The following is a 13,212-nucleotide window of genomic DNA, read 5'->3' as shown; positions in this document are numbered from 1 at the left end:
CAAGCCGTCTCTGTAGGCAACCACATATCCTGAACCACCCCTCAATTTCATCAATTCAAATTATTTTGCTGTTATTATTATTTTTAGTAGTAGTACTAATTTGGACCTCAGGTGCAAAAGGGCTGACTCAGTGCACCCTTCAGCTCATGTCATGCTGTCATCATTGGTCTCTGTTCAAGGCCCCATTCCCTATCGCATAGGTAATCCATGTAATGTGTCAATGTATGTTCTTTTATCTGTATGTGATTTTGAAAACATGTATGGTTTGTGTGCAGTTTTTGGTTAATTTATATTGATTCTATTGGGTTAGAGATCTCATTCTGTTACTTATTTGTTTTCTTCCCTTATCACTGTTCTTACATTGCTATGCGTGTTAGGTTGGATTTCCCAGGAAACAGACTCTTAGATAGAGATTAGCGTGAAGGAAGTTTACTGGGAATGTTCTATGCTTCAGGATCAACCCCTGGGAGAGGGGGAGGGGAGGAGGGAGGGAAGCAGGACTGGGCAGTGGGAAGAATTGACCTGTGATGCAGATGATGGGGACCTTGTGCAGAGCTCTGGAGCTGGAACTCAGGCAGAGTTACCCTAACTTAAGGCAACAGGCCCAGTCTCAAGGCATCAACCAGTTATTGGACGTGGGTGGGTAAGGCACTTGTTGTGGTTGAGAGCAATTGTGGCTAAGAGCATCAGTGGCCAGAAGTTCCAGGGGCTGGAGGAATAATGGTTCTGTTCTGACAGAGGCCAGGGAGCATACTCTACTATCTGCTACTCTATACGTTAAGTCCAGTCTGTTATTTCTGAGCCCTGCTTCACATCCCATCACATTTACTTACATGTCTTCAGATGGCCTCAACTTCCTGGTACTGCAAATGATGCAACAAACATCCCCATTTACCAGGTGGATCCGAGACAGCTTCTCTGGGGATTGTCAGATTGGAGTCCTCGGTCCTGGGTGATGGTGCTGGTTGCCTGTGTTCTCACCAGCGGGGCACAAGGGTGTTTGGGCTGCATCAACTTTTGACGCTATCCAGCTCTCGAATTTTTGCCAATTCGATGGGTCTGTGATGTCTGAATTTGGTTTAAATTTGCATTTCTATCATTGCTAATGAGTTTGAGAATTTCTTTATCTGCCTTTTAGCCCCTTGAGTTTCCTCTTCTTGAAATGTCTGTTCATATTCTTTGCCTATTTTCCTCTTGGGTTCTGAGAAATATTTCTGATCTCTCTTTAGCTGGTAAACAAGCCTCCTGTATAGATTTTAATAATGATATCTAAAGAATTTAAGCAACCCTCTCTGGAGTGTGGATTCCTGTTTAGAATATTTCAATGTTAACTAACCATTCTCTCTCTCTCTTTCTCTGCCTCACATACAATGCTGTTTATTATGAGGTATTTTTGAAGAACTTATCACTTTGATTATATAACAATTGTCTAGTTAATTTTAACTGAGGATTTCTTTGGAGTGGCTGTTAGTGTGTGTGTGTGTGTGTGTGTGTGTGTGTGTTTAACCCTCACTGCTTTCTTTGTGCCTACTAGTAATCTTTTTATATGTAAATCTACAAAAACTTACAATATTTTCTAACATTTTAGGGTTAGAACTTCCATCTTATAGTCGACTGAATCTATAAAGGAAGCTAAACGAGGGTAGAAAGGCTGGTTTTCTTAGTTCTCCTTCCCTCCCACCCTCTCCCCCTCTCCTCTCTCTTCTCTCTCTGGTATGTTGGTCAAAATAAGAGTCTTGGAATCCCTGAGTTCTATCATTTTGGGGATGTCTTTAAGGTGCATGATTTTTCTCTAAAACAGTATCCTGTTTGAGGGAAATATTTTTCATCCCAGAAAATGTAAAGCCTTTCTAGCCACATGATGTGCGTACAAGCCAGGCCACCATCCTGGGCGGGCACATCTTTGGACTCTTTTCATAGCTCACCTCCCACATGGGGGAGAAACACCCTCAGGCTGGTCTGCTTCAGCTTTCCTCAGGGGACGTTTATGTCGGGGGGTGGGGAGACATAAACCCATCTGTCTTCGGTTGAGATTTTCATTGTGTACAGACCAAATCCTCCCAGGGTTCTTCCTGCAGAAGCCCAGGTTGCCTTCAAGATGGGCTGACAGTGCAGGCTGAGTGTCTCCCCAACCCCAGGAAAATTCAGTTTCCACTCCAGCTAGCACACAGTTCTGAAACTGGTGCCTTAAATTAATTTTCTCAGCTAGGAGTGGCTATTCTTCAATGCACCTCTTTGATACCACCTTTATCCTTGGGTCTGGATGCCATGTTTCCTCTTGTATGGACAAGTTGAGGAAATCTGGCAGCACAGCGGTTGCAGGTATGTTGGACATGCACCCAGGTTGCTCAGCTCTGAAAGCCTTCGCCAGAGCTTCCTGGTAGTGAGCAGTCTGTTCCACTGCGCTTCTGTCAAACCCAGTCCCAGCCGGAGGTACCTTCTAGTGAAAGAAGCATGCTTCCACTTGTGTTTGGGTCAAAAATCTGCTAGCACCAGGCTTTCATGCTACCCTTCCGGCTGCTGTTGAGAGAGAGAGAGTGTGTGTGTGTGTACAGCAGAGGGTCTTTTAAATCAAAGTGATCTGCCAAGTGACAGAGTCGACATATTTTTGTCAGGCAAAAAGTTAATTTATTATTTATTAACAGAAGGAAAATGCACAATGTAGTTTTCAATTTTTTAAACATGTCATGTCTGAAAAGGCTCGTGGCTGCCCATCACCGGCATTGCAGACAAATAGCTACGTTTTCCAGAAAGCAGCCTGCTCTTTGAGATCCATTCAGGCTCCCCAACCGCCTTACCTCATGCTTAGTTAAGTCTGATGGGCACACGGACGAGCTCTGGACTGCAGGGTTCCACAAGGAAAGGAGTGGCGGATGCATGTCTGTTACACGTAGGTGGTGGCCAGCTTATTAACTGTGTCATCAGCCGTGCAGTGGGTTTCCCTTTATCTTGATGTTATGGAGGTCTCTTGGTAGATTTTGAGCAGGGAAGTAGTATAATCTTTTTTTTTTTTTTTTTTTTTTTGCGGTACGCGGGCCTCTCACTGTTGTGGCCTCTCCCGTTGCGGAGCACAGGCTCTGGACGCGCAGGCTCAGCGGCCGTGGCTCACGGGCACAGCCGCTCCGCGGCATGTGGGATCTTCCCGGACTGGGGCACGAACCTGTGTCCCCTGCATCGGCAGGCGGACTCTCAACCACTGCGCCACCAGGGAAGCCCAGTAGCATAATCTTAATTGACAAAATCTGAGTCCATTTGGATTAGGGTAGTCCCACGCCTATTCTACACATTTACAGACTCTCCATCAGGTGGCTCATCCTGGCTGAGGCATGGCATTTCAGGAGGTGGAATCCCAGGGAGTTTTGGAGTAAAAGTCTTAGGGGAGGAAATGGAGAGAGGAAAGCGAGATGGAAATTCTACCAGATCTGCAGCCTATATCTGAACTCAGGCCTCAGTTCATTTGTGTGGAGAAGGCACTGCTGGGAGGTGTTCCTGGAAGCCCAGATTCTCTCGTCTTCCCAATGATTCTGTTCATAAATATCTGCTACCTTCAACTAGCTAAAGGCGACTTTCTCATTTGCAGCTACGAGCCTTGACCAGTACGCTTCCCTTTTCTCCCTCTTCTCTCAACTTAATCATCACTTCCTTAGGGAATTTTAGCTTTCTGATGATGGCAATCCACCCTAGTATAGATGCCCGTAGCTCCAGAGATGCCTCCTTTGCAGAGTTCATAAGTGCAATTATACCCTTACTTATGGGTTATTATTATTATTTTTTTTTGTGGTACACGGGCCTCTCACTGTTGTGGCCTCTCCCGTTGCGGAGCACAGGCTCCGGACGCGCAGGCTCAGTGGCCATAGCTCACGGGCCCAGCCACTCAGCGGCATGTGGGATCTTCCCAGACCGGGGCACGAACCCGTGTCCCCTGCATCGGCAGGCGGACTCTCAACCACTGCGCCACCAGGGAAGCCCACTTATGGGTTATTTAATAATTATTTCTGTTCTCCACTCAACTGGTCATCCAGTGAATGAGGAAGGCTGATGCTCCTGGTGTCTTGGTACCTGGCTCACAGGAGACACTGAGTAATGACTGTGGAACATCTTTGGGCAACAAACAGAAGAATGGATGAAGACTCCAAATTGCTCTCAGGATTGTCATAGAGTCCAGGATGCAGAGGTCAATAGAGACCTTGGGGGTGGCTTGCTGGCGTTACTGCTCTGGGAGAGGGGACCCATTTGCCCTTGTTTCTAAGTGTGTATTTCCATGTAGTTTGCTCTCCTGGTGGTTTTTAGACTCTCTCTGGTTTACAGACTTTTTAGCACTCGCTTTATTTTTGGAACTATAGCTGTCTAACGGGGACTTCTCAGTTCTTATCTGCTGTGTGCTCAGGGACTCGTGGTAGCCCAAGGTGCTAAAAAGGAAAAGAGCGTTTGTTACTGGGCTCCAGCACCTGCACACTTTGCTCTCTCAAAGGCAACATTTCACTCTTCCAGGCTGGTTATTTCCTAGCCATGTGGTCAGACGCTTGGTTCAGTAGCCCAGGCACAGTGTTTAGAAAACCACATCTGTGTGGGAATCTGGGCTCTGCCACTCACCAGATGTGTGACCTTGACAGGAGACCTAATCTCTCTGGAACCCAGTTCCTTTATATAAAATGAAGATGAAGATGATTTCCACATGGGGCTGCTGGAAGGATTAAGTTAGAAAATACCAATGAGATGCTGGTCCAAAGCAAAATACCAGTGAAGTGCCCTTTCCCCTTCCCCTCTTTCTGAAAACCTCTATATTGAGGAGATAAAGTGGAGGCCACCTGTGGAGAGTGCTGTCCAGGCTAGACCCCAGAACCACTGAGTGAATGAATGAATGAGTAAATGAATGAATGAATGAGTGAGTAGATGAAGGAAGGACTGAATGAATGAGGGTGTGACCCACAATATCTCTGACTAGGGGAGATCGGAGATCATAACTGTGGTGTAATTTATTCAGTGAATGCCTAAAGGGCTGGACATTGTGGCAGACTCTTAATGGAAATTATCTCATTTAATTATCATGAGTCCTTTAAGAAAGGTACCATTATCACCATTTTATAAATGAGGAAATGAAAGCTCAGGGAGATTGTCACATAACAGTGGTGCCATGACTAATAAGTGGTTTTACTAAGGTATCATGAAAATGGAAGGCCCTAGATACGTACGTGTGTGCATAGGTGTATTTGCAGATATATGTATGTGCGTGTGGTGTTTAACTTCATCCCAAGAAAATGGTAGGCCCTTATGACATGATTGTGCAATTGTTGGATGACTGTAAATGTTGCTGGTAATTAGAAGGGTAAGGGCAGATAAAGTGAAGGGTAGAACAGGAATAATGGTTTGACAATGTGGCCTGAGGAAGGGAACTCAAGGTCAACTCGCAGAGAGCTTCTGGGGCTGCCTTCCTATCTTTTAGGGAAGAGAGAACTGGGCGAAAGGCCCTGAGCGAGGTCAGAGGGCGGTGCTTGCAGATCCTGGGACCCAAGGCTGGGGGCCTGTGTCCAGCTAGGGTCCTGGTGAAGTTCATAGACACACATGGAAGTCTCTGCAATGTGACCGATGTATGTGAGCACCCAGATCTTGTCCTCTTTAAGGTTTCCAAGTAGCTTTATGAATATAGAGCTCACAGAATATAGGCACCCACTCTTGTACTGATATATGGGTTAAAAGCACCAGTTTGAGCCTGGGTGACCCTGAACTTTAGCATCATGTCACCTCGGATTATGCACTTGGCTTCTCTGCACTTTGTAAATGGAGATATAAATCTAATAAAATTTTGTGAGGTTAAAATAAAATAATGCATATAAAGCACAGCATTGTTCCAGGCACTTAGTTAGAGCTTAATAAAATTCCTATATTAATAATGATTCCCATGACAAAATTTGTTGGAATGGAAAATATTTCTAAGCCATAGCCCATTCAGCTTTATTTTAAGATTATTACAAAGGCCTGGAGAGGCTCTTCGGAAGGTTTCTCCCTTAGTTTACTTTGCTAACATGTTCTGGTTCCAGTTGGGTGGGATTGATGCAGAGTGAGTTTCAGGGCAGGCTGTTAACACGGTGAACAACCAGTGGAGAGAAAGAGATTTCCCAGGGATGCCGTGTGTCGCCCATGGCACCTGGCCTTGGAAGACAACATTGGGCCCTTTATCTTTTCCATTTCCCTTTGGCAGCCCAGCATCTCAGCGTGCATGACACCAGCCAGCTCCAGCCTGTAGGTTTCACCCCTCTGTTGGCCAGCACATCACTGCCGACATCACACCCCCGGTCTGGCACTCTCTATCAGCAGCAGTTTCTACTTGCTTGAGCTACACAACTTTGTGTAGCCTTGGAAGTGCACTGATTGAACCTGAGGTCTTGCCTTCATGAGCACAATCAAGAGGATACAAACTGGAAATTTAAGGCTTGATACTAAGTGGGCTGTCAGAGCAGATAGGTCTTGAGGGAAACGGAGCAGGGTCTCAGAGGCATCGTGCCTAGGATGAAATTAACTGCTTGGTTCAGGATGGTTCCCCTGAATGAAGCACTAACAGAGGGAAGAACTGTGGGCCTGGACTCCAAGTCCTTACCTCAGGCTGAAGGCAACCTTTCCCCAATTCAATGCTGGTCACAAGGATGCTTTAGGAGGTCAGGTGTTCCATAGTCAAATAGGTTTGAGTAACACTCTTCCCTATATTCTCTTCTAGATGATTCTCACTGCACGTTCTGAAAATTCCTGGCCTTAGGTCATGGGTAAAGGTGCTCCTGGGTTTCTCTTGATACCTGCCCTGTAAAGAGTGGTGTTCAAGAGCTGCTTCAAAAAAGCCCACTGTTAACATCTCTTCCCAATTCTGAGTTCAGAGACGTCACATTGGTGGCTTAAAATCAGCCATGGTGGGGGCTTCCCAGGTGGCGCAGTGGTTGGGAGTCCGCCTGCCAATGCAGGGGACACGGGTTCGTGCCCCGGTCTGGGAAGATCCCACATGCCGTGGAGCGGCTGGGCCCGTGAGCCATGGCCACTGGGCCTGCACGTCCGGAGCCTGTGCTCCACAACAGGAGAGGCCACAGCAGTGAGAGGCCCGCGTACCGCAAAAAAAAAAAAAAAAAAAAAAAATCAGCCATGGTGGTAGGGTTTACATCATGCGAATTAGCAAATGCTACAAACTAGACCCACTTCCCTCAAAACTACCTGTTAGCCATCTGCCAGCACATCACTGACCAGAAACCTGCTCCCCTTGGTCATGCCTTGGAATATCCACATGGCTGACCTTTGCTTCTCTCAGCCCCGCTCCTTCTGCCACCCTTGCAGTGGCATTTTTGAGGAGCTATCACCCACAGGAACAAATAATCTGAATCAAGGGTGTTGTGATGTTTTAGTTTTTCTGATGGGTCGGACTCACCTGATCCACACTAATATGGTCTAGAATAAAGGTCACAAAATGGCCAACTGTGTCCTGGAGTCAGCCTGCTAATTCATTTTTGGGGGTCCATACAGGATTTTTTAAAACATAGGAATTCGTTGCCAAAATTTAAAATTTGGCAGATTTCACATCAAGACACAGGTTTCTGACTATCTTGAAAGAGAAAATCAGAAGATCTGGCAATCATGGGCAACCATCCGCAACCATCCTTGTGTTGAGACAGTTGGCTGGGGCTGAGAAGCAATTACCCCTCTGGACTTGCACACAATTTTCTTTACACTGAAGGCCCCATCCAGGTAGCTGTGCTCACGTTTGCTACCTGCTTTACCTCTGCAGGCATTTGAGTTTGGCTTAGAACAACAAGTCCTGTGCCCTGTTCCTCCCACTGTCCACTCGGGACACTTTACATAAGGCAGGCCACACTCCAGGGTGCAGAGGGTGGTAGGATCCTCTTCCACTGGGGAAATCAAGGACAGCATCACTGATCAATAGCCCTGGAGCTCGGGAGTGGAACTTCCTATCAGAGATCATATTTCTGTGGTCTTGGCTATGGGAGGAGGGATGGCATTCCAGGTAGCAAGACCAGCAGAAGCAAAAGCATGGAGACAGAAATGTTCACCATGTGCTTTGGGAATACCAAGACCGAGGATTCCTGTTGGGCAATCGGGTGATATAAGGGTGAAAGCGTAGGCTGGGCCAGGTCATGGAGCCCCTTGGATTTGAGGTTTAATTCAGTTCAGTTTCAACAATTTTCTCTGAGCCCTTTCTATCTTATCTATGCTCTAGGGTCTCCACTAGAGCATAAACAAAGATCTGATTGAGATGAAGCCTCTGACTGGGACTTTTATCCATAGTTTAGTCATTTAAAAGTTGGTGTTTGTAAGTTTTTGCCATGGACCCTCTATCAGGTTTACCTAACATGAAGCCCGATATTCAAACCAATAAACCAGGACCTTTTCGGGTTAAAGAATCTAGCTTGGGACTTCCCTGGTGGCGCAGTGGTTAAGAATCCACCTGCCAACGCAGGGGACACGGGCTTGAACCCTGGTCCGGGAAGATCCCACATGCTGCGGAGCAACTAAGCCCGTGCGCCACAGCTGCTGAGCCTGTGCTCTAGAGCCCACGAGCCACAACTACTGAGCCTGCGTGCCACAACTACCTGTGCTCTAGAGCCCACGAGCCGCAACTACTGAGCCTGTGTGCCACAACTACCAAAGCCCGTGCTCTGCAACAAGAGAAACCACCGCAGTGAGAAGCCCGTGCACCTCCCTGAAGAGTAGCCCCTGCTCGCTGCAACTAGAGAAAGCCCACGCGCAGCAACGAAAGACCCAGTGCAGCCAAAAAAAAAAGAAAAAAATATATATAAAGAATCTAGCTTGTTTGCTCTGAGGGACAGGGGGAACCCCTGGAGCTCCAGGGGCCTTGTGTATGAAGGACGAGTTCCTGTAGCCTGTCAGCTTGGGAGGGCACCTCCCAGCAGAGCTTCGGTCTCATGCAGGCACAGAGTCAGAGAAGGAGGCCGGGAGGAGGCTGCTGTGGAGGCCGAGGGATGAGGGGATGCTTTTGAAAGAGATGGGAGGGAATAGGCACAGAAAGAAAATGAAGAGTCTATTTATCAGACAGCAAGAACATGGGTCCCATTGTTTTCAGAATAAGGGAATGGTGAGAACTGTCAGGGACCCTGTACGCTGGGCTCCAGAGAAGCCCAAGGATAGGGGTGTGTGTGTGTGTGTGTGTGTGTGTGTGTGTTATGCAGGTGAAGATAGGACTCCCAAACAGACAAATTCTTCTCAGTCTTCTTGCTGCCTCTCTGAGACGTAATAGGAGAAATATAGTTCGATGTGATAAACATGCTGTCTTAACATCAAGCAGAAGAGCTCCTCTTAGGGTGTGAACAACCTGTATTTGGGAAAAGATCATGATGAACTTCTTGGGATAGAAAGATGGGCATGGATTTTGGCTGGAGACCAGGATATGAACAAAAGATGATGAAGCTGCGCATCAAAGAGAAAAACAAGGGAATTTTTTTTTTTTTTACTGCGGAGAAGGATGGGGGAGATGTGAACAGGGGTCGGAAAGGAAAGGGTGGAGAGGGCAGGCAGACGGCACATGGCTGGAGGAGGGCAGCCAGAGGAGTTAAAAAAAATGACAGCGCCTATAGGTGGTGTTTGCCGTGTCATGTGCAATGCGGGTCCCTTCCACGACGCCAACGCCTCCAAGAAAACTTTGTTTGAATTTTCCCTGCTTCTCTCTGGAAGCAAAAGGTAACACTTAACCCCTGGAGGGGCCCAATATGAATCAGGAGGGAGAGGTAGCTGTACCTGCGACTCACATAAACCTCGGGAAGCGCTCTGGACCCCCACCAGCTTTGGAGGGGGAGGCAGCGCATCTTCAGTGGGCTTCAGGGGCTAGATGGCCCCGGGCGGCACCTGGGTGTAAGGGATGGTCAGCAGGAATGGAGAGGCAGGAAGGAACAGGCTAAGAGAGAGAGAGAGAGAGCTGTGCTCAGCCCCACCTGCCCTCCGCAATGCCCCCAGCTCCTCTGGGTCTCATCTTCTTCATCTTAATTAAGATTACACACATTGAGCTCCAGCGCTTTGTAGGTGCTCAGTAAACACCTTGGCTTTGCCTTTGTTTTGGTCTCTAGTAACAGTGCTGCTGAGTTCAGCTCTGAGGGTAACAGGGTGCCCTGATGGAGCCCGGATAGCGGCCAGTTTGCCGTGTCACCACCCCTCACGTCCCACGCCCCTCTCTTCCCCGTGCACGGATTAAGGACGGAACCCCAGAGAATCGCGGCCCAGCTAAAGCTGTTCCTGCCGTCTTACTCCATCAAATAGTCTGAAAAATAAAAACTCTCCGACGTCATCCTTACTGTGAAATTCGAAAATCATATTTATTCACCAATTCACAGAAAGTGTCGTAATGACCACCCACATGAATCAGTTTGTAGACATTTACAAGCCAAGGTTGAAAATAAATATCTGTCTATGTGTTGAATAGGCATTTAACAAATTACTTGGGAATGGCAAGGATCTGAATTGTTAGAAATTTAAAGTTTGTGATTCGAACAGGTGTAAGATCGCAGCCATGGGAAGAAGCCCAGCAGATTCCTGTGATGGTTCTTATTTCTTCCTATATCTTTATATACATACCGATTCTCAGTGGCCCTCACTCTGTGTCAGCCTGGAGTGGATAGGACAGCTCAATTAGGCAGGGGAGGGGTGCTGAGAGAGGGTAGGGGTGTGAAAGGGCATTTTCTCTGATCTTCTGTGACTGGGCAACCCCGTTCATTGAGCAAGTTGATAGTGTGCTCTCCTGAAACTAGATTCAATATGCTATAAACACACAACATCCTTCTAACGAGATAGTCCAGAGTTTGCCTTGTATGACACCCATACACACACAATAGTATATTTAGCAAACAAACACATGTTTTAAATGGAAAGAATTCACTCTGAGGCAGCTGGAAGATCTCAGAAGTCTGACATGTGTCAGGTACACACTGGCCCAGCCACGGAGATGCAGATGGCCACAGCGAGAGGCATTCTGGCCACACTGGCAGCAACTGCCCAGACTGTAACAGTGATCTAAGGTGATTCTATAAAATGCTGCTGCTGGCCCTTCCTCTGTCTGTAGCGTCAACACCACAGAGGTTCCAAGGAGAGAAAGCTCACCGGACCTTTCCCCACACACTGTGGTTGGGCAGCTGGGAAGAAACAGCCATCCGAGGCATCTAAATGGTGGTGGCATCTCCAGATAAGGGAGAAGGGAAGGGCAGAGAGAAGGAATTGCTAGACCTTTCAGACTGGCGGAGCCCAGAACCTTTACATTTAGTTCCAGAACTGAACTAAATTGGCAAAATTCAACAGAATAGCCTTGAGTATTTAGGAAATGGCAGAGGCCACAAGAGGGGAACCCCCAGCCCTGTTCCCTGTAGAAATAGCTTGCTGGAAGTTATGCAGATTTGGTTTAAGTGGGGTCAGCTCACTTAATGTAACATCCCATCACTGATCACTACCAGAGAGCCAGACCCAAGACCTGCAGCTGGCTGAGCATGGCACCGAATCTGGGAATCCACAAAGCTTCTCCTCAACCAGTTGTGATGATCTACGAGGAGGATGTCGCCGACCTGCTTCCCTGCAGCTCATTTAACTTGGGGTATAGTGACACTACTGAGTGTCACTATACTTAGTGGTGACAAGCTGGACCATCAATTTCTAAATGCTTAGCAAAGTCCTACTATGTGCCAGGCACTGTTCCAGTGCTTTGAGAGCTAGAAGTAAACAACAATAAGAAAAAGGTCTAACATCCAAACCAGGGCTTCTAAGGAATTTAAAATGTGAACCATCGACATCTCCATTCTATATTTCACTTATTTCTGCATTGTAGATATGTATATGACACATATATTTAGCTGTCCTTTGCTACTTGTCTCTGAGAATTTATACTTAATATATTAATTTTCCAAATGAATGTCCCACAAAATCATTCTGACTCTTACCTTACTGACATAATGTCCACGCCAATAACATAGCAGACCCGCTCTAATCCCTACAGATTTCTTTGAAAACAACTGATTTCTACATGCAATTTCTTTTCTAAACTCACGAACTGGTTTTCTTCAATCTCATTCCGAGGCTGTCCAGCTCGGTCCACCAACAACCGGCTCTGGAAGCACTGAGGTCAGGCTGGAAGCAATCAGGTGGATTGATCCATCATGACTAGTTCAACGAAGAACTGAAATCACCTTCAAACAGCTCTGACTGTGGAAGCAATTGATTTGACTGCCTCTGTGGTCATATGGCCAGACTCACCCATACTTGGCTGAAATCTGGATATGGCTTTCAATCCAGAGCAATCCTCTGGCTTCCCCGGTGAGGGGTGTCCCTGTTGCTGTCACTCCTGCACAGCCTCACCTGTTCCCTCTCCAACTCTGAGTCACCTTTCCCCTCAATCTCTTCTCTTGCTTTTTGAGTGATCAGCCCTGGCTACTGGTCTAGCTTACCGACCTCCAAAATGCTTCTGCTTTATTTCCACCTCTTGAAACTGACTAGTGAAGATGGGCATGACCTCTCCAGAATCCCATCTGCCAGAGGCTCCTCTGCAGCCGTGTAAGGGAGCTGGGGGGCTGGGGTAGGGGCTCCAGATCCTTGCATTCCATATGCACCAGGAGGGATGTACTTTTGTCTCCAGGGGTGGATGTGCACATGCTATTCACATCTGTGACCCCCAGGCACAGGTGGAGGCCCCCATCACAGAGCTGTTCCCTTCCCAAGGGCTGATGCCTCCTCATCCTTTTCACTCCCTTTTCTACACGGGGGCTGGAGCCTGTAGCTGAGACTTGTGGTCGATTTTCTGCTTCTGCAAATAGACACAACCTGTGGGCTCATTTCTCTGAGAGCTCCTTCCACTGGGGAAAAGAACCCTCCAGTTTTGTTTGTGTGTGTGTATGTGTGTGCGTGTGTGTGTGTGTCCCATTTCTGTACTGAAATGCTCAGGAAAAAGGGTCTTGGCAGCAGAGATGCATTTTCATTTCAAGATAAAAGCAGACAGACATTAGAGCCGCCGTGTTTCTGTTGCCTGTGATTAACACACACCGTCTGCATTTCGGCCCTTCTCATGTCTGTTGCCCTCTTTTCATTATTCTACTGGGGATTGAGCTTCATCTTGATGAATCTCCTCTGCAGTGAATCTGATAAAAGGGCCTGAAGAGCAGCACAGGGCTGGGGGCATTAACACAGTACGGCTTTCTCTCCTCGGATGCTGCCCCTGACTTTGGGGAGCAG

Source organism: Mesoplodon mirus, assembly GCF_964341445.2.
Source record: "Mesoplodon mirus genome assembly, chromosome: 6".
NCBI lineage: Eukaryota > Metazoa > Chordata > Mammalia > Artiodactyla > Ziphiidae > Mesoplodon > Mesoplodon mirus.
Note: the sequence above shows the minus strand (reverse complement) of the source record.